General features: G+C 43.9%; 1 protein-coding gene and 1 non-coding gene across 3 annotated transcripts in view; both read right to left on the bottom strand.

The window, feature by feature from the left end:
- The window catches only part of AIG1 (androgen induced 1), a 210,018-nt gene that overhangs the window by 110,695 nt on the left and 80,451 nt on the right, over nt 1-18,872 (bottom strand). The window lies entirely within an intron of this gene.
- LOC123822298 lies at nt 16,386-16,535 on the bottom strand. Its single transcript, XR_006786269.1, has one exon. It is a non-coding gene; the product is annotated as a small nucleolar RNA SNORA57 (small nucleolar RNA).

Here is an 18,872-nt window from a genome sequence, read left to right as displayed (position 1 = left end):
TGTAACAGCACATTAATGCAGTATTACATTAATCAACGGCACCGCACACATATATTATTTTTAAAAGAAAACAACTGCAAATCCACATGTGTGTTGTCTGGGCAAGTGAGATTCTGACTTGGCAAAATGTCACATTCCAAATTCAGCTATCCTAAAACAAATCCGATGTGAGCACTTTACATCAACAACAGAAAACACCCATGAGCAAAGGTGATGCATTTATGCATTCATAACTTATCACCAAAACACATAATATGAAAAGAATTAGACACCATGCCAAAGGGAAACAGTTCTTTAAAATCAATTGGCAAACTTCTTTCTTTTCATTTCTTTCTACTGAATTTATTGGGGTTTATTGGGGTGACATTGGTTCATAGACCCACACAGGTTTCAAGCGTACAACTCAATAAAACATCTGCACACTGCGTCGCACACTCATCTCCCCAAGTCAAGGCTCTTTCCCTGCCCATTTAGCCCCGCTTTGCCCACTTCCACCCCCTTCTACTCCCTAATTAGCACAGTTCTAAAGATACGTATCGCAAGGATGCACACAAGCAGACTCACAGCAACGGACCCAATTGAACAGCTCTGTGCACACAGTAGGAGCCAAGCCACCACCACGGCAGCTCTGAATACCTGCCGATGTCACCCTCGAGTGACTCTGTTTTTGTTTTGTCTTATTTATTTATTCCTTTTCATCCAGAAGCAGCTTGGGAGAGATCATCTGGATAATCTGTGAAAAACAGATATTGCATTTTGCTACTCGAGCCGCGATTCCTAGTTCTGCTGCTCAGTCCCTTCAGTGTGCACTGCGACTGGAGCCACAGAGGGGCTCCTTTTCCAGGGGGGCCAGTTCACTTCCCCCTAGCCCTGGACAACACTGGAGTGTGGTGTGCTGCAGGCTACACGAAGACCATTACAAATATGAACCGAAGGTCTTGCAGACAGCGACTTTGGACAAAACGCTGTGTGAGGCGTGCCTGGTGAACCCAGTGCAGACAGAGATCTCTTAGAATGGGGAAATGGTGCAGAGGTACAATACACAGACAGTGCGTGGGAAACTCTCCTCCCACTAGATAGCCTTGCATCACTTGCACTCTGAAATAACTCTTTCCACGTCCTCTTGTTTTCATCTCAAAGTTCGTGTCTCCACTGCCCGAACCTCTTTTTCTCATTTTTATCTCCATGGCGGACACGCCCAGCCACCATTCTAAGGACAATCCTATCTGCTCTCACCTGGACTCCTAACACTATTCAGCATCTTGTTCCCTTGATTGTTTCCATAGAAAATCACAGGCAGCTATAAATTCTTTGCTAATGTTCTCATTGAGCCCTGGCACCAAGCTCCTTTCATCTTAGGCCTCACCTGTCCTCACGGACTTGACGGACCAACAGGATGCACTGGAAGTGATGCTCTAAGGCTCCTATCTAGGTCAGAAGGAGCTGTGTGGTTTTGCCTAGACCTTCTGGAACGCTTCTCCAGAGCCACCGTGGAAGAAGACAGACTATCCCGAGAGATTGGTGAGGCCATATGTAGGGCCCCTGGTCAACAGTCCCAGCTGACCACAGCTTCCCAGGCATCCCCACCAGGACATAGGACCGTGCCAGCTAAATACAACAGTGTGATCCCTGAGGACACCATGTGGAAAGGAAAAATCACCGCAGTTGGCCCTGCCTCAGTTCCAGGCCAGCAGAGTCCTGAGATATGGCTGTCGTGTAAAGCCACCAAGTTTTGATGTTATGCAGCAACAGATAGAGCAACAGAACTCTAACTTTTATTTTTTCCTTTTTTTTTTATGAATTCCTTACCTTCCACATACAAATCTGCTCCGTTCTTCCCAGTGTTAAAATCTTCTTCAATGCTACCTTATAATATCAGTCCTATACAGCTCTGCTTCCCTCAGTGGTACCCATCTTCAAGAAACTATTCTATCCCACTGCTTCCATGCCCTCGTTTTTCACGCTTTAAACACACAGCAATCTGACAGTCACAACCTCCATCATAAAGTGGCAGGACTTCAAAGTTGGAAGGGACCTTAAAAGCTACACCATCCAACCATATGGTCTCTATTTAACTCCCCTCCACATGGTCTCTTCTTAATAGTAGGTGTCCCAGTGATGCTCTAACAACTCAAGGGATGTGGCATTTGGTGCCACCAAGGGTGTGCATTCTGTCTTTGGATATCTGAAATTATGAGGAAGTTCTCTCTGACTGTGCATGACACTCTGTCTCTTTAAAACTTCCATCCATTGGTTCTGGTTCCCTTGCTCTTAATTATACAGAAGAAGCCTAATCTCTACAATTTGGAGGCATTTGTAATCCTCCCGATAAGACATGGATTAAGCAGTAGCAGAAGGGATGAAGAGAAAAGAGAATGTCCAGTCGACATTTTAGTATTACCAAAATTTTTATGCATCTTAAAATCGATGTGTGAAGTCACAGGGTGGACCTCACCATCCCCTTTTACCTTTCTATAATGCGAGCTACGTCAGGCATGGGCCACCATTCCGTTTCGTGGGGGAAATGTGGAGACAGTACAACAGCAGAGAACGCAACAGCACAGATGGAGGCCTAGGGCAGGGACTGCGCAGTCGGCTGCCTGGGCTGGAATCCTGGCTGCAGGCGGCTCCAGCTCTGTGACCTTGAGTAACTCAGCTACCAAAACGACAGCCAATTCTAGGGGCACACGATCATGTTCAGCTAAATTCCGAAATTGAACATAGTGAAAGTAGGGTCCTGCCCTTCCTCTCTTCTGCCCGGTAGTAACCAAATCCTAAGAAGGCTCCTATGTGGCATGATATCAGGGAAGAGGCATCGGCACAATTAGCCTCCGTTCCTGCTCTTTGTTGGGGGCCCACACTGCTTTTGCTGCTGACATTGTCTCGGTTCCATAGCACAGAATCTATTATCACATCTGCTGATGGCATCCCGGTGACCTATGCACAGGGCAGCAAGGCCCTTCTGATCCCCTCCCAGGGTGGTCTCTGGGGACACCGGGAGTTGTAAGATGTTTTCCATGTAGCCTGGACATCTCAGCCAGTCGGTGCTGCTTTTCCCCTCTCAACACCATGCTGCCCCAGGATTCCCCTGCGAGGTGTGGCCTCTCCCAGACGATGATTGGAATCGGGGATTTCCTAAACGCGTCTGGGATTTCCGTGACCCCCATTTCCAGGAGAACCGGAGCAGGCGTGCCTCCCCGGTGTCGCCCAGCGCCCATCCCACGGCACACTCTCCTCCTGCCTGCAGCTCAGACGGTGCCCCCTGCGGGACGGGGAGCGCCTCAGACGTCGCTCTCCGTTCTCCCCGGCTCAACCACATTGTCATGCTTGACAATTTACATCGTCCAAGCAGACCTTGAAGCCTTTTTTAAAGTTTGTCTTTTTTTTAAAAATTCTGTCTTCTAATGAACAAAAGCCCAAACCAACCCCGGCTTCTGACTATCCTTTTTGAATTTCATGAGGCAATGTTAGAGGTCAGTGGACAAGAACTTGCCTCTCTTTTCTGCCATCAGCTTATCCTGAAGCTAAGAGCCTGAGGTAAAAAGGAATTACCAAGGGGAAAACACTGGTTAGAAACTTAAAAGACAGCCCTGTTATAACTACACTTGATCTGCTAGCACTTCCTTTGTTTGGGAAAGCCGTTGTTGAATTAATCTCATGGTACATCTTACATCAAGGGTGCAGTAGGCACGAGGAGAAGTAATTCAGAGGTCGTCTGTGGGCAACTGGGTATAACAGAGTGGGTCCAAGCAGGAATTGAATAACATGAATTTAATGCTTGGTGTCTTTGAGTAGTCGGCTGACTTCCTATGCCTCAGTTTCCTCTTCTGTTAAATAACCGATGCTACTCGAGTAGCATCCATTATTATTCTGTGTTGGGTATAGAAAGTGGTGTAAGGAGAGATCGGGACAACTCTACTAATCAGTTTTACAACTAACGAGCTAATTCTGCAGGGGAAAGCAGAAGCTGGTTCTCTTCCCCCAAAATCCTTGTGCCTTTCCACTGAGAACACAGACTCATAAGACACGGATTAAATGCAAACCCGCTCTAATACTATCCTCTTGTGAAAGGACAGTGTCTCCAGATCCTTGCCAAAAAAGGAGAATTAGGGTTTCTGTTTTTCGCCACTCGGGGCCAAGTGCCGGGCGGCACAGCGGTCCGCCCCTGTGGAGTTCTAATCCGGCTGAAAGAAGAGCAGAGTGGGCATCTTCTTCGGGGTGTCCAGCCTTTTGGCGTTTCTGGGCGACACTGGAAGACGAACAGTTGCCTTGGGCCACACATTGAACACACTGAGACACATAATCACATTAAAAAGTCTCATAATGTTTTAAGTAAATTTATGATTTTGTGTTAGGCCGCATTCACAGCCATCCTGAGCCACACGCAGCCCACAGGCCGCAGGCTGGACGCCCCTGGATCTGCGGGGTCCCCTCTACTGATGGAACTCCCTGGGGCTGGCCCCAAGTGTAACCGAGCATGGTCAGGCTCAGAGTCTGGCTGCCCAGGACCAGCAGACCACAAAACCCTTTAAAATATATAGCTTAAATCCAACCACAGATTTACATTTACAGCCAGCACTGGTGCCGAATCAAATGGCTGTGTTACAATGAAGTTATGTGGGAACCTTTATTTTTACAGCTTACACACTTCAGCCACTCGAGGGAACAGTCTGAGGATCAAAGGACATTCCACAACAGAGTGGTATTTGTTTGAGCCTCCTAGCGGAACTGTCCTGTGGATCTTTGCAAACAAAATGATTCACTTCACCGGCCTGAACACCAAGGTAATGTACATAGGTGGTGGTGATATTTACTGAAATGGAGAACAGGGAAGGGGCCGGGAGTCCGAATTGCAGCATGCGTTACATATGAAACACCTGTGAGCAATCCAAGTGGAGGTATTAGGTGGGTCCAGGACTCAAATGAGATGTAAACGCTAGTGCTTGGCTGACTTTTCTTAGGTGAAACCATAGAATGTGAAACACCCTCCAGGAGAGCCTGCAGGAAGCCCAGCACTGGTCCTGAGGTCCCACAACACATGCAGGTTCAGGAGAGGAGTCTGAGGAAAACGGGAAACGGCGGCCAGGAGAACACCTGAGGCCAAGCAGAGAGCTCCAAGGAAAAGTGAGTGGCTACTCAGGTCAAATGTTGCTCAGAGAGAGAGTCAAGGGAGGGAGCGGCAAAGGGCGCCCCAGCACTGTCCACATGGAAGGCACTGCGAACCCTCCGTGAGGACTCGAGCACAGTTTCAGCGGATGGACGAACGGGTGAGGCCGGATTCCGACTCGGACTGGGCTAAAGAGTGAAAGGAAGTCCGCTAGGGGAGACACCCTGTGCAGGCGCCTCTTTGGAGGAGCTTAGCCTGAAGGAAGGAGGAGGGGAAAACTGGAGACACGTGGGCTCTGTGAGAGAAGGGAGTGCCGAGAGAGGAATCGAGACCTTGTCACTCCAGGGACTCCAACTGTCTTTAAAACCATCCTGTCCTTTTCACAATGACGACGCCACCATTTCCACCCTCTACCAGCAGTCCCCAACCTTTCTGGCACCAGGGAGTGGCTTCATGGAAGATAATTTTTACACAGACTGGGGTGGAGGGTGGGGGAGACAGGAGGCAGTGCTCAGGCGGTAAAGAGGGAGGAGGGAGATTGGGGACTGTGCTCTACTCTAATAAAACTGGCCTTAAGAAAACTTTATTCTCTTCAGTAGAAATACTTACTACAATCTACCTACAGGTTCAACTGTCAATACACACAGCTGACTTCCCACTCCGACCTCCTCCTGTGCTCCATCACCATATCCGCGGATGGGCATGTCTCAAGTCTCACCGGTGTCTCAAAAATGACACGTCCCCTTAGAGAACAAGAATTTTCTCTGTCAGGTCCACTTTACTCCCCTATTTCCTGTAATGGGACATTCAGATTCACTCAAAACCATACCTTCCTTTCCTGTCACCGGGAAACCACCTCAAATTCTCAGGCTTACAGCCTTTCTCCCCACTATTTCCATCTATCCAAAGCCTACCCTCTCTTTACAGCTCATGACATCTGATCCAGGAAACTTTCTCGATCCTTCCAATTTGATGGGATTTCCTAACATTGAAGTCTTCTGGTGCACCTCTCTTCAATTAGATTTATTTGAGAGACTGTCTTATCCTCTTGATTAGACTTTAAGCTTAGTGGGCAGGGGCCTCATCTTACTCATTTTTTTTTGCATCCTTTGCATAACTAGATGCAGCAGGCACTCACCAATGTCTTACTTAATTGGCTCAAAAGCAAATTGTTACTGAATTCTTTAGATTAAATGAGTTTTTGCCCATTGTGTGCATGCAGAACAAATAATGATACACTGGAAACTTAAGAATGTACTTAACTAGAGTACAGAAATGAGCTCTTATGTCGGGGCACTGCCAAAAATTGCTTTTCTTTCCTGGAACTAGTATTTATTTAACTTTTTATTATGGTATGGAGTATTTCAAATATACCTAAAAGTAGAAAGAATAGCATAATGAACCCCCATGAACCTATCATCCAGTTTCAACAACTTAGAACATTTTCCCAATCTAATTTTATCTATTCATCAACCCCTTTCCCATTTTTTTTTCTGGAGCATTTTAAAGCAAACTCCAGACATCATATCATTTCACTTATAGAGACCTCAGTAAATATCTCTACCAGATGAGGTTTTTGTTTTATAATTTAACCACATGTGAAACTAATGAAACTGATTCTCATTAGTTGAGATTATTTAATATCTGGTATTTGTTCCTGTGTCCTCAGTTTGATGTAATCATTTGATTCAGAGAATGTTTGATTTAATCGTTATAGACTAATTTAAAGTGATTTAGTGCAAGGCACTAATTCTCGATTCCTTTAGCATATGTTCTGGAAGACGTTAAGGAGAAAGGAAATACTCAGTTTCTGAATTACTTCGTTTCCTTGATTTGTTTTCTCCCCTTCACTGCCACTGCCCTTCTGGGTCTTTCCCACTCTCATGTTTATCAAACATGGGAAGTGGGAGAAGGTGTGGCAACGGCTGCTCTTTGTCCCACCATGTCCCTCGTCCCCTTCCTCCGTAAGAACACAAGTACTGACACCAGGCCAGGCATTTACAGACAACATATCCTGACTCTCTCCCAGTCAGACAGCAGCAAGACCGTGTAACTTTTTGAGCAAAAGCGATGTGTGCTATTTCTGGGTCATGCCATTAACTGGAAAGACAGCTCCCCTTTCCTCTCTGTACCCTCTTTTTAAGGCTTAAATGCCAATGTGGTGTGGTAAGTCAACTGCCATCACCAGATGAAGAAGAATCCTAGAGCATCCAGAAGCAACCAGATGAAAGAGCCCGGGGCCCCGGTTAACCTCATGAGGGAGAGCCGGCCTGCCAACCCCCAAGCCATCAGTTTTAAAGTACTGTTATTTTGCTATCTGTTACAGCAACTGTTGTGATGTTTTAATTAAGATAGAAGGTAAAAACTCAACAATGTCAGTATTAGAATTTTCTAAAAATCTAATGAGAGTTTCTCTTCCCAACATCACAGATAATCAAATATTCTTCGCATATGTTTCCAATTATTACTGGCTATCATTCTGTCATAGAGCATAATGATCAACTGATGTAGTTAACTGAGTGTAAGCCATGAAAAGCAGCGAAGTAAAAAGCTTGGCTGAATTTGGTTCCAGGCAAACATTTCTTTGAATCCTTCCTTGCTACTCCCTAGCTATGAAGAAGTTATTAAAACTAAATGACACTTTAAGTCTGTAAAATGGGAATAACAGTTTCCTTGAAGATTGATTATAGACGATAAATCACATATATTGGAAGGGCAAACACAGTACTTGGCACATAGAAGTACTCAGAAAAGTACCTAATTCCAACTCCTTGGATTCCTCGTGCATATAAGTCCCAAGGGTCTGTGATATTCTCCAATTATGTAAAATTGCTATAGCCATTCAGGTCTCATGCCCTGGTCAAAACAGCAAAACTACCCGCCGATCCTGATGAGGGGCCCTAAGATTTACAATGCTGGTTTCTTTCTAAAGGCTATGAGATAAGCTACAGGAAAATGTTGTGGATGAAAACCACAGACTTTTTCCCAGAGCTTATATGCCCACATTGAAGAGATCGTGATAAACAGTATGTTAGTTACGGTAACATAGCACACAACCCTCACAGCTCAGAGGGTTTGTCTCTTCTCCATGACAGTAGGTGTTGCTGGTCGGCAGGGAGTTACCGCAGGGTCCAGACAGGCAGACCAGCTTAGAAACAAAAGATGGGGGGATTCAGTGGGAGGGATCTGTGAGCCAGACCTGGAAGTGATCTCCTAACTTCCATTCACAGTCCACTGTCACAAGAGTCCTAGGTCAGCACTAATTGCAAGGGATGCTGGGAAATACAGGCTGGTGCAGGAAGAGGAGAAAGGAATGTGGGGACCAGCTAGCAGCATCTGCCATATGCAGTTAGCCCGAAAGATCACGTACTGAACTATTTTATTTAGCGTCAGCTTGGGGAGTGGGAGGGTATATTCCGAAACACTCGCTCAAAAACCTTGATTAACAATGGTGTCTCATAAAAATCTTTCTATGACAGGAGAAACAAATTTATCATAAAAAATTCCTGAACCCCTCAAAGTGACTTCAGAAAGTAATAATAATTACTTTAAAATGTAATGGCAGGAAACCTAAATTCTTGTAGTTAGAAAAAGACTCAGCTTTGGAACATTTCCCTCTAAGAAAAAATAAGCACTTTTTTTAAGAAAGCATTTGAACTTTTAAGGAATTCTCAAGAGTGACTAACTTCAAGTTGCCTTTTCCTAAACAGTGATGTCCTAGTTAACTGGGTCCTCAGCACACAGGTGGCCCACACACCACACACGTTCGTCACAGCCATCAGCAGCGTCTCTGAGACACATGGCGAAACTCGCAGAGAGGCTGCGGACTATTATGTTTCACTATAATGGTATTTCCAGAAATAAAGGGAATTACACATTAATAAAGCGACGAAACTATGCAGGTAACCATGACGACTGCTGCAGATTCAATAACATTTTATACCCTTGATGAGTTTTTCCTCTTTTATTGCCAGAAAGATTAGAGAAATTATGAGAAAGAACAGAGAAGCATGCATCTCTCACCTGTAGTCTCGCGGGCAGACTGGGCTCATTCGAACACCAACTGTGCCGTGAACTCTGGAAAGGTCCCTCCCAGCTCCTACCTGCATATTTATCTTGGGAAACAGTCGAAGCCTGGAGCTCGTGGTCCAAAGTCTTTAAGTAACATTTGCCCAGAGAACCCCTTCTCCAAGTCAAGTCTAATTCCATCTATTTTCTAAACTACATTTCTTTTTTTGAATCCTCACAAAAACAAACAGCTTATCTCTAATGACGGGTCCACAGTAATTTCTGAAGGCTCTTCTTAAGCATCTAAATCAAGTTTCAGAACATTTTGAAGAGACCATCTAAATCATGCAGCTTTCCAATGAATCAAACTATTTTTTGGTATTTTTGCTTTTGCTGTTTTCGGTGTGCTGACAAATGAGAAGTCACGAGTGGGAAGAATTATTTTAAAGTTTCTCAAGAAATGTGCAAAACAAGTAACTTCTGTTTTACTCTGTTTCTGCGTATTTTCCTATGACTTATGCTTAGTGTGTATAGATTAACATTCATATCAATATAGAGAAAATCATTCTGGTTGGACAGGACATTAAGCATTAGGAAGAACACCAAAGACCATTTCTGTGTAGCTGGGGAGGCTTCTGGCCCTGCGAGGGGCGTATGTTAGAACAGCATGTCATTCACCTGGGGAAAACGGAGCCAAGGCCAGTGAGGGGAAATTCTCTACCACCCAAGGCTGTTCCTCAATCTGCCTTTGTTTTTGGCTTCAAAGATGAAACCATCCACCTTCCCTCACCTAAAAAAAAAAAAGCCACATCAATGGGATTTTCTTTTATTACGTTTTGTTTTTCAGGCAGGTTCCTTTTTTCTCCACTGCTTTGTCTCCTGGGTCATTTTGCCACTCTTCAGCACCATTGTCAGCTGCTGACCTCTGTGGCTCAGGACACATGTGTGCCTGACCCTCCTTCCAGAAGTGTCCTCCTCTCTCGGCCCCCTTTCTCCCAGAGCTATTCTCCCACGCCTGCGATGGTATCTTCTCGGCTTTCCCTCCCTGAGTGTGGGTGCCGACCAAATCTCCATTCTCAGACTTCCTGTCTTCCCTCCCAAGTCCAGCCGGTCCCTGCTAGTTCTCCTCCATCGACCCTGACAGAGGAAGCTTTCTAAAATACTTGTCTCACCCTGCTTTCTGTTTAAAATCCTTCAACAGCTCCTCCAAGCTATTGGGATCAAATTCAGTGTCTTTGGCCAGGACGCTGGGTGGTTGGGGACCGGCCCTGGATGATTTCACTGTGTCCTTGCCTTATTGCGCCTCTTCTTCTGTGGGATCACATGGTGTGTGCTTTGCCCAACATACGGTGGCATTTCCTGACTCTGCAAATGCCGTTCCTGCGCCCGAGTCACCCCTCTTTTCTTTTCTCATCTCTTTAATGTGTGGACTCAGTCACCTGCCTCATGCAAAACTTCGACATGCTTCTTGTCTCCTAAAAGGTAAAACCTAAAATAGTTTTTGGGGTGTGAGACTCTCCCAGATCTGTGACCCTTCTTGTTTCCCTACCCATGGCTCCAGCAATGCCCCCACCTTTGACTCCTCTTCCAGATATACCCAATTAGTGTGCATCCCCTAAACTCAGCTTGAATAGACACTCTCCCCCAATCACTGAGTCTGCTCTAGACCCCCAATTTCAGCTCCTGAAAACCAGTCACCAGAGATCTTCCTCCTCTTCCTTGGGGCTGGAACTTTTCTCCCTTGATTGTTTTTTTCTCAAGAAGAACGAAATGAGTACCCAGAAAAGTCCTAGGCAATAACAGTACTAAGCAAGTATTTGTTAAGCAAATATCCATGAATGAGTTAATCTCTTACTATGCCTCCTCCTCAGTCCCTGGATGATGCTCACCTCTTGGGGATCATTCACAGTGGGGTTTTCCCTCTTTCCAGTGTGACGAGGCAGAGAGGACTCCGTTTTCTGTCTTTCTGTTCTGGAGAGCTGCAGATGTGCCTGAAGGACCTTGGATGCTATCTCAGGTGAGGTAATGACTGGGAGCATGCTTGGGGCAGGGGGTGGGGGGAGGTCACCTGCCAAGAGGTAGAGGGATCAAGCGCACATCCACATTTCCAGGGATTTGGGGGTTAGTATGGGCTGGGAGATCCATAGGAAAACAAAGGTAAGCCCAGAAGGATAAAGAAGATCTTTAGTTTTCTGTTCAAGTATTAAACTATATAACTTAAATTTATCCAAATAAATATGTGGATTAAAGACATTTCTAAGTATAGCCTTCTCACCCCCAAAGTTATGATCTCCTGATGACAGAATGTCTCATGTATATGAAAATATTCATTTGCATATGACTTCTACATCCTGGTCAATGGAGCAGGGGGTGGGCAGGAAGAATGATTTCCTTACAAGTCACTTCTTCCCAGCCCTCTTCTGCATTTTGCTGATCACACCCGAAGCTATTTATTTCTCTTAATCCTTTTTCTTTTCCTAATATTTTCTTCCACCCAGTGCTGAATTACCAGGAAAAAGGTTATTTCCTCGATTTCCCCATTAATCACTTAAATTTGCTCATCCTCAGTTTCTCCTCCTGGGAAATGGGAAGCACAAGAGGGTTGCGAGGATCAAGCAGACAATATCCGTCAAGTGCTTAGCCCAGCAAGAGGGAGAAGTGTGGTACCTGCCAGCTGTGCTCCTGGTCCTTTACATCCCTTTACGAGTGACAGAAGAAAATGCAACAGATAACTTTCTGTTAAGGAAAAGGAACGTGGTAAGTCTTACAGTGAAGTTAACATATAAAGCTGGAGCCAACAACTTCTTGGTCCTCCTTAAAGTGTCCTTTAGAATTGCTGCAGTTAACAAACCAGTTAATAATCAATTGATCCCTATTGCTCACACTTGAGTGCAAGGCCCTTTTCTAGGTCAGGTGGAGGGTACAGAAAGAGATCATCAAGGAATTCCAGAAGTCACATCTGTTTCTTTTCTATTTATGTAATGTGTATTCTAACTATATCTCAAAAGGGCAAGGTAGCTTGCGACAAAATGCCCAGGGTAGCAAAAACCAACACAAAACAAAAAAAAATCAGACAAAAATATATGGTGGGAAACAAGGAAAAGAAACTGTGCCAGGAACCACAGGTGAGCTGGCCACGGCATGAGAGGACTAAATACGGCATCAGAGCAGAGGCAGAAATAACTCACAAGGAGGAAAAGAAACACTGGCATCAGGAGAGAAAGTACTGTTTCCATAACTAAATTCGAGGTGGAGATTAATACACGGATACTTATACCATTGAGTAAAATAATAGGAAGTATCTCCAGGGTGGTTTTACAGAAGAGTCATCTTGGATTGGCAGCAAGTGCCTGGAGTCAGACAGGCTTGGTCTGCACCCCATCTCTGCTGCCAACGTCTTCCCACCTTTGATGCATTTCTTGACGACTCTGAGTCTTAGCTGCTCATCTGAGAAGTGGTGATAATGACCTCTACCTCTCAGGGTCCCTCAGGATTAAATGAGATGCCCCAAAGTAAGTGGCTGGCCCATGGCAGGTATTTAACAAAGATTTATTTCCTCCCCATCTCCAAGTACATACTGTGGGACTCATCATTACTTCCTGTAAATAGGTATCAACTTTAATAGTCACATAATATTTTTTCATACAAATGTATGAATCATAGGCCATCTATCTGTACAATTATTTGATTGTCTCCTTCACTAGATTACAAAGTCCACAAAGAGAGGGAGGAGTTCTTCCTGCTTTCTTTCTGGCATGAGTGGTAAGGACGACGTCACACATAGTGTGTGCCCTGTCAAGATTTGTTTAGAAAGGAAAGGCGGCATTCTATTGAGGACTTATTAATATGCTGGGTCCAAATGTGCTGGGGTTTTGTGCTAAGCTTAAAGCATTAGTGTGGCTGCAGAGACCCTCGAGAAAGAACGGCTTTTGCTCCTTTGGGCAATGCCCTCAGGTAGCAACATGAGGTGTCCTGAATGCCTCCAGGCCTCTCCAATCAAAGCTGCTTTCCCTCCAGCGCCAGCATTTAAGTGAAAAGTTTTAAGCAACTCCACAACTGACCTTATTGCTTTTATGTTCTTTAGATCTACAAGTTTTCAATAGTGTAGTCTACTATTTATCACTGTACATGCACATTCAGCTTCAAAACAGAGAGAGGAGGGTTTATGAGCTTGCCTTGAACATTAATTACCACTTATATAACACAATTTCTGTGGGGAACTATGTTCCCAGTTCTCAATGACTAGCTCATGAACTTTTGAAATCCAAATCCATCTGTATTTCAAAGGTGTCTACAACCCACCAATGAGATGCTGCAAAACATTTTACCTTTAATGTAATGTTATTAAGTTAAAAAATATAATCTAAAGGAAAATATTTTGTGCCTTCTCTCCCTCCCTCCCTTCCTGTCTTCCTTTATTTCTTCCTTCCTCCCTTCCCTTTTTTTTCTTCCTTCCTTCTTTGCCTCACTCTTTCCCCACCTTTCCCTTCCCTTCCCATGTTTTTCAAACACAGTTTTTTTTTTTAAACATCCCCTATATTCCAAGCTGCATTGGCAAAAGAAGCTTCAAAAAAGTGTTAAGACTATGACTCACTTCACTATAATTCTGTTTATAGGATTTATGGAAAAGTAATGAGATCCAAGAAAATAAAATAAAACTTTAAAAAATCCCACTGACAAGCAAAAAATCCTTTCTGTAGGAAATAAAGTTATATAAAAGATTTATATTTTGTTTCATATAACTCAGAGGAAACCCATGTCCCCTGTTAACTGCCATCTCTAATTAGTTACAGACAATTTAACTCTATAAATATTTCCAAGGATTAGTACTAATTGACGTATTATGCTTTTAATCTGCTAAGAAATGCTAATATCAATTCGTTTTTCCTAGAATCTTGGGATGCTGCCAGTATTTTATCCCAGCAGGAAGCTAGGCACAAATGCCACCCTGTAACCAGCCCGTAAGGGTTAAACGAAGCTGGTTATGCACATTTAACAGGTTTGTCTGGGTGCCATACCCTCCACACAGCTCAGCCCCGGCCATCAACCAAGGTGACATTCCTCTTGTGTTCTTCCATTAACCAGTTTCGACTCCACAGAAGCCCAGAGACCAACAAATTCAAGGATTCTCAAACCAACTTTGGCTATGCCTCAGAACCCTGTGAGGGGGACGTTAAAAAAGTACTCGCAGTGCATGGGTCCCCTCCTGGACTGAACCCATCAGAACCTCGAGCAGGAGACCTGGGCCAAGCAGCGTTGACCCACGAGTGCAACTTTCGTGGCATGGAAGGAGGAGGGCAGTCTGCAGACGTCTAGAAGTGGAGTTGTTTTTAAGGGAAAAGAGGGGTTTTCAATGGGGATCAGTGATGGTTTATTTTATGTGTCAGCCTGACTGGGCCATGGGGTGCCAGGTATTTGGATGAACATTTTCCTGGGTGTGTGTAGGAGGGTGTTTCTGGATGAGACTGACTTTCGGATCAGTAGGCTGAGTAAAGCAGCTTGTTCTCCCCAATGTGGTGGGTCCCACCCAATCCACTGAAGACCTGAAGAGAATAAAAGGCTGACCAAGGGAGAATGTGCTGTCCCTGTACTCTGCCTGCATTTTTTAACGCAGGGACGTCCTTCTCCTCCTGCCTTTGGTCTCAGACATAGACTGGAACCCACTGCATTGCCTCTTCTTGTTCTCAGGCTTTTTGACTTGGGCTGAAACTATGTGATCAGCTCTCCTGGGGTTCCAGCTGGTTGACTGCATATCTTGGGACTTCTTAGCCTCCGTCATCATGTGAGCTAATTCCTTATTATTTGCTCGTGTGATATTGATTCTATTTCCCTGGATAACCCTGACTAATCCAAGATCAAATTTCTCTCAATCATGTGTTCCAGTATAAATATGTATGAAGGTACAGAGAAGCTGTCTGAGATGCTCTGCAATGAAAGCAAATAGGACAAAGCGCCATCCTGTTACAATAAAGGCTGAGAAAGTCCCTACTTGAGGCTTTGGAAAGAAAGTCCCTGTTCAACTGGGGGAAGCTCAGAGGGAATGCAGAATGAACGTTTTCATAAGAAAATGAAAACATTCTATTATATTCTATCCCCATACACATAAATAATCTCACATGATTCTAAAAATTAGGAGGGTGAGGCTGTGGATATGGCTTATGGGGTAAACGTATTGTCTGACTAAGCTGACTATCCCAAGCTCGCCACTTCCTCATTTCTGAACGTCTACTGAAAAGATAACTAAAAAATATGATAAAGAGGAGAAAGGCAGTGCTCAGTGCTGAAGTCAGCAGAAGGTCAAGGACAAACGATTATTGGGTGTCAGATCTCTTCGGCTGGGGCCTTCTCTCTCTGTTCTGTACCTTGGTTCCTGTGATCTGCGACATCAGGCAGCAGAAGTCACGGTGTACCCGACGGCTGCTGTTCCCTGCTGCGTCTTTCTCTTTTTCTCATCCTGGTTTCGGTCTCCATCCCCGCTCCCATCCCTTCTTTGTTTAAGAAGCTGCGAAGTGTTTTAGACAACACATTAAAAATTAGGCATATTCATACAACAGATTCTAAATTAAGGATGAGGGCAATTTGAGAAAATGTGTTCTCCAATCAAAAACATTTAAGAGTGAAAAAATAAAGTGTGGTATTCTAATGAAAAATGAATCACCCTAAATATACATAGATAAAGAAAATAGGGTAAGATAATGGAATTTTTCTGAGGTTCCACTGCCAGAACCTTTCAGACAATACCAAAAACAGGCAACTGGGAAAAAAAATTATAAGCAAAAAATTTATCATATGGCATTTAGCATCACCAAGTTTCACTTAATTATGAACAACTGCATGAAAAAACTGCTTTGCAAATGTCATTGGTTTTAACCTATGTTACTGAATAAAATTTGAAGAGTTTTGCAACAGCTAGATTCTATAATTTAGATTTTTAGCTTAGTTGCAAGGCTTACTTACTTATGTCACTCCACAAAATGATGACTCTGGAAGGCTTGAGCTTATAAGGAAAAAATGCCTTCATTTTACTGATTCCAGTATAAACTTACAGAAATATCAAATTGCTTATTGAAAAATCCCAGATGAAGGAAGAAGGAATGTTCTGGGAAGTTGCCGTTGACAGTATGTTGCCCTGATCTTATAGATGCCTATTTCCCAGGACTACTTAGTGGGGATTATCAGCATTTAAAAAATAAGAATGGCCAGACGTCTTTTATAAGAGTCTTCTCAGAATGCTTTACAGGGATTGAATGGTCTTTATGTTATTTTTCAACCGTGTCCAGCACGTGAGGATGGACTGGGTGAATTGGGAACCATAAGCACCAAAGACAGGACACCCAGAGGGCCAGTGCCCTTTGGTCTCTCTCTCTCTCTCTCCTTTTTTAAAAAGAAGTACTAAATCTGACTTTGCATAAAAAAGAGTTATCTTAAGAGAACTGAGAATGAATTCAGAGACTACATCTAGCTCCTCAGTGCCCTTCCGACATCCCACTTGGAGTGCCCTGTCCTTGGCCTTACCCTCTACAGGGTTGTGAAAACAGGGCCACAGGGAGGGGAGCTGAGGGGGCCGTTTCATAGTCATGCCAATCCAGGAGACTGATCACTGACTACCAAATAAGCTGAAAGTATAGCTTCATTATCCAGATCCTGAAATGTCAGCCAACCTCACCAGCGTGAGAAGTGCCATCGAAGGGAGACATCGTGCACCAACACAAACGCATCACTCACTGTCTGGAAAACCACATGGCAACAACTGACGTCAACATCGAGCATTTCCGAACTACAACAAGTTATCACACGGGTGTGCATGCTGTGATAAGGCAATGCTCCTCTCCTGGAGCTTGAATCTGGTGAGGTGGAGCCATATCAATTGGGCGGTTTACAAGTACAGAGAGGTACTTCTTCCTATCATCTTTTCGTTATCCAACTGCACCTTCACCCTTTGGACATCTTTTGTTCCTTCAGCAAAAGTTTGAAAACACCTCAGAGAAACAACAGCAGAATGCCAATTTCTCCATTACCTAATTTTTCCAACCTGTTACAAAGTGCAACTAATAAAATCAAGAGGGAACATCATTCCTAGTGTATGTTAAACACTCCTGGTAAACCAATGCCAAATTAAGAGGCTGAGCTTTGACAATGCTGCAAATACCCGTCTGTAAGTTGCTTGTGAAATGGCACTTCTTGAAGGCCCATATTTCATTAACTTGGCAACACTCTGTTTCAAGGTCATTTCCAAAGGCTCGTCTTGTGCAGAGCAGCATGCATGGAGCAGCACTAGTGTGGCACCAGGTCAATCCATTAGTCATTGCTGGAGTGAGCTTTCTGTGGAGAGACAGGCTGCTTCAAAGTCAGATGGGCTTTTGAGAAGCATGCCAAGAAAACTTTAAGATTTGAAATGTTGCAGAAGAGTAGGTCGTTGTATCTTTTAATTGTCTACTGTCCACACAGAAGATTGCTTTTCATATTTTTATGCAAATAGTATACATCTGCCCCGTGTGAAAACCAGCTTAAAAAATGTGGTGAGTTTGTGCATATGTCTTCAATTGAGTATAGTGCTGAGTGCCAAACTTCAACCAAGCTGATCAGACTGTAGGTCTCTGTGTAAAAGCCTAAAGTGGTGGAATCTAGTTGCTATAGCTGCAAATTAAACAAATAAATGAGACACCATGGAATGCAGCAAAATATCTGTGGTCTGATTAGTTCATATTTGCCATATGTGTGAATATTAGCAGTCAAATTCTGAATTTAAGCAATGTTCTTTTGAATAGGTGCAACTGAGAGGAAATGCCTGAAAATAAGATTTGAATTCTATGCCCAAGGGTAACTATCTTACATTTTATATAAGCTTTCAGGGAATTTCATTAAGTTTTTACTTTAGAAGTACATATGAATTCAGGGTGGCTAAAAATACAAGGTCTCCACCAGGGCATTTTTCCTTGAAGCTTTAGACAATTTGACACTAACTTGTTACTTGTTACTTGATAATAAATGAAAAGCACTAGCTATAGTGAAACTTCCATCTCATCTTGTATGATCTTGCCCTATTCTATCCTATTTTAGAGGACTTATATGACTTACACGTATAAGGCTTACTATGAGGCAGGCAGTGTGCTATGTATTTCCACGGCCAGCCTGATGATTTCCCACAACAAACTCTTAAGTTCCCACCAGTGGAACTGTTTTCACAGAATAATAAAACCAGAGAAAACTCGAGAGATCATTTGGCTCAGTCCTTCTTTCTAGGTGACTCTTGCATCTGCAACTGGTAGCAACACAGCATCAGAAACACACTGGCTCTTTTGGGTTCATCGGATGTGATAAAAAAGAATGGAGCAATAAAGACATTTCGTTGTGTGTGTGGCAATGGCAGTGGGGTTGGTGTGGGAAGGAAAGCTCACTAACATCGGTCGTGCTATCCTAACACATAGAGATAGTAGCAATGTGAGCGGCTGCACGTGGGTGTATGGGATTGTAAGATATATTTCCAGCTCACAGTAAGTAATGCATTCGATAGGGAGAAAAGGGGCTATATTAAGGGGAAACATTCCCACCAATTTGGCTAATCCTTATTCTTCCAATAAACACATAAATAAATGGTAACCAAACAATGTGATACGGGAACTCACAGGTGCGTGAACGAGGTATTCCGAGTGCAGTGAGAAGGCCCCCGGATGCCCAGGAGCCCACGGACTGCTTCAGTCACCGGTGCTGTCCGAGGGAGGAATGCACTGGCCGAAAAGTCCGCTTAGTTTTTCCC

Source organism: Phyllostomus hastatus, unplaced genomic scaffold, assembly GCF_019186645.2.
Source record: "Phyllostomus hastatus isolate PE091 unplaced genomic scaffold, TTU_PhHast_1.1 phas_contig_40, whole genome shotgun sequence".
NCBI lineage: Eukaryota > Metazoa > Chordata > Mammalia > Chiroptera > Phyllostomidae > Phyllostomus > Phyllostomus hastatus.
This window is presented reverse-complemented; position numbering and strand designations above follow the sequence as displayed.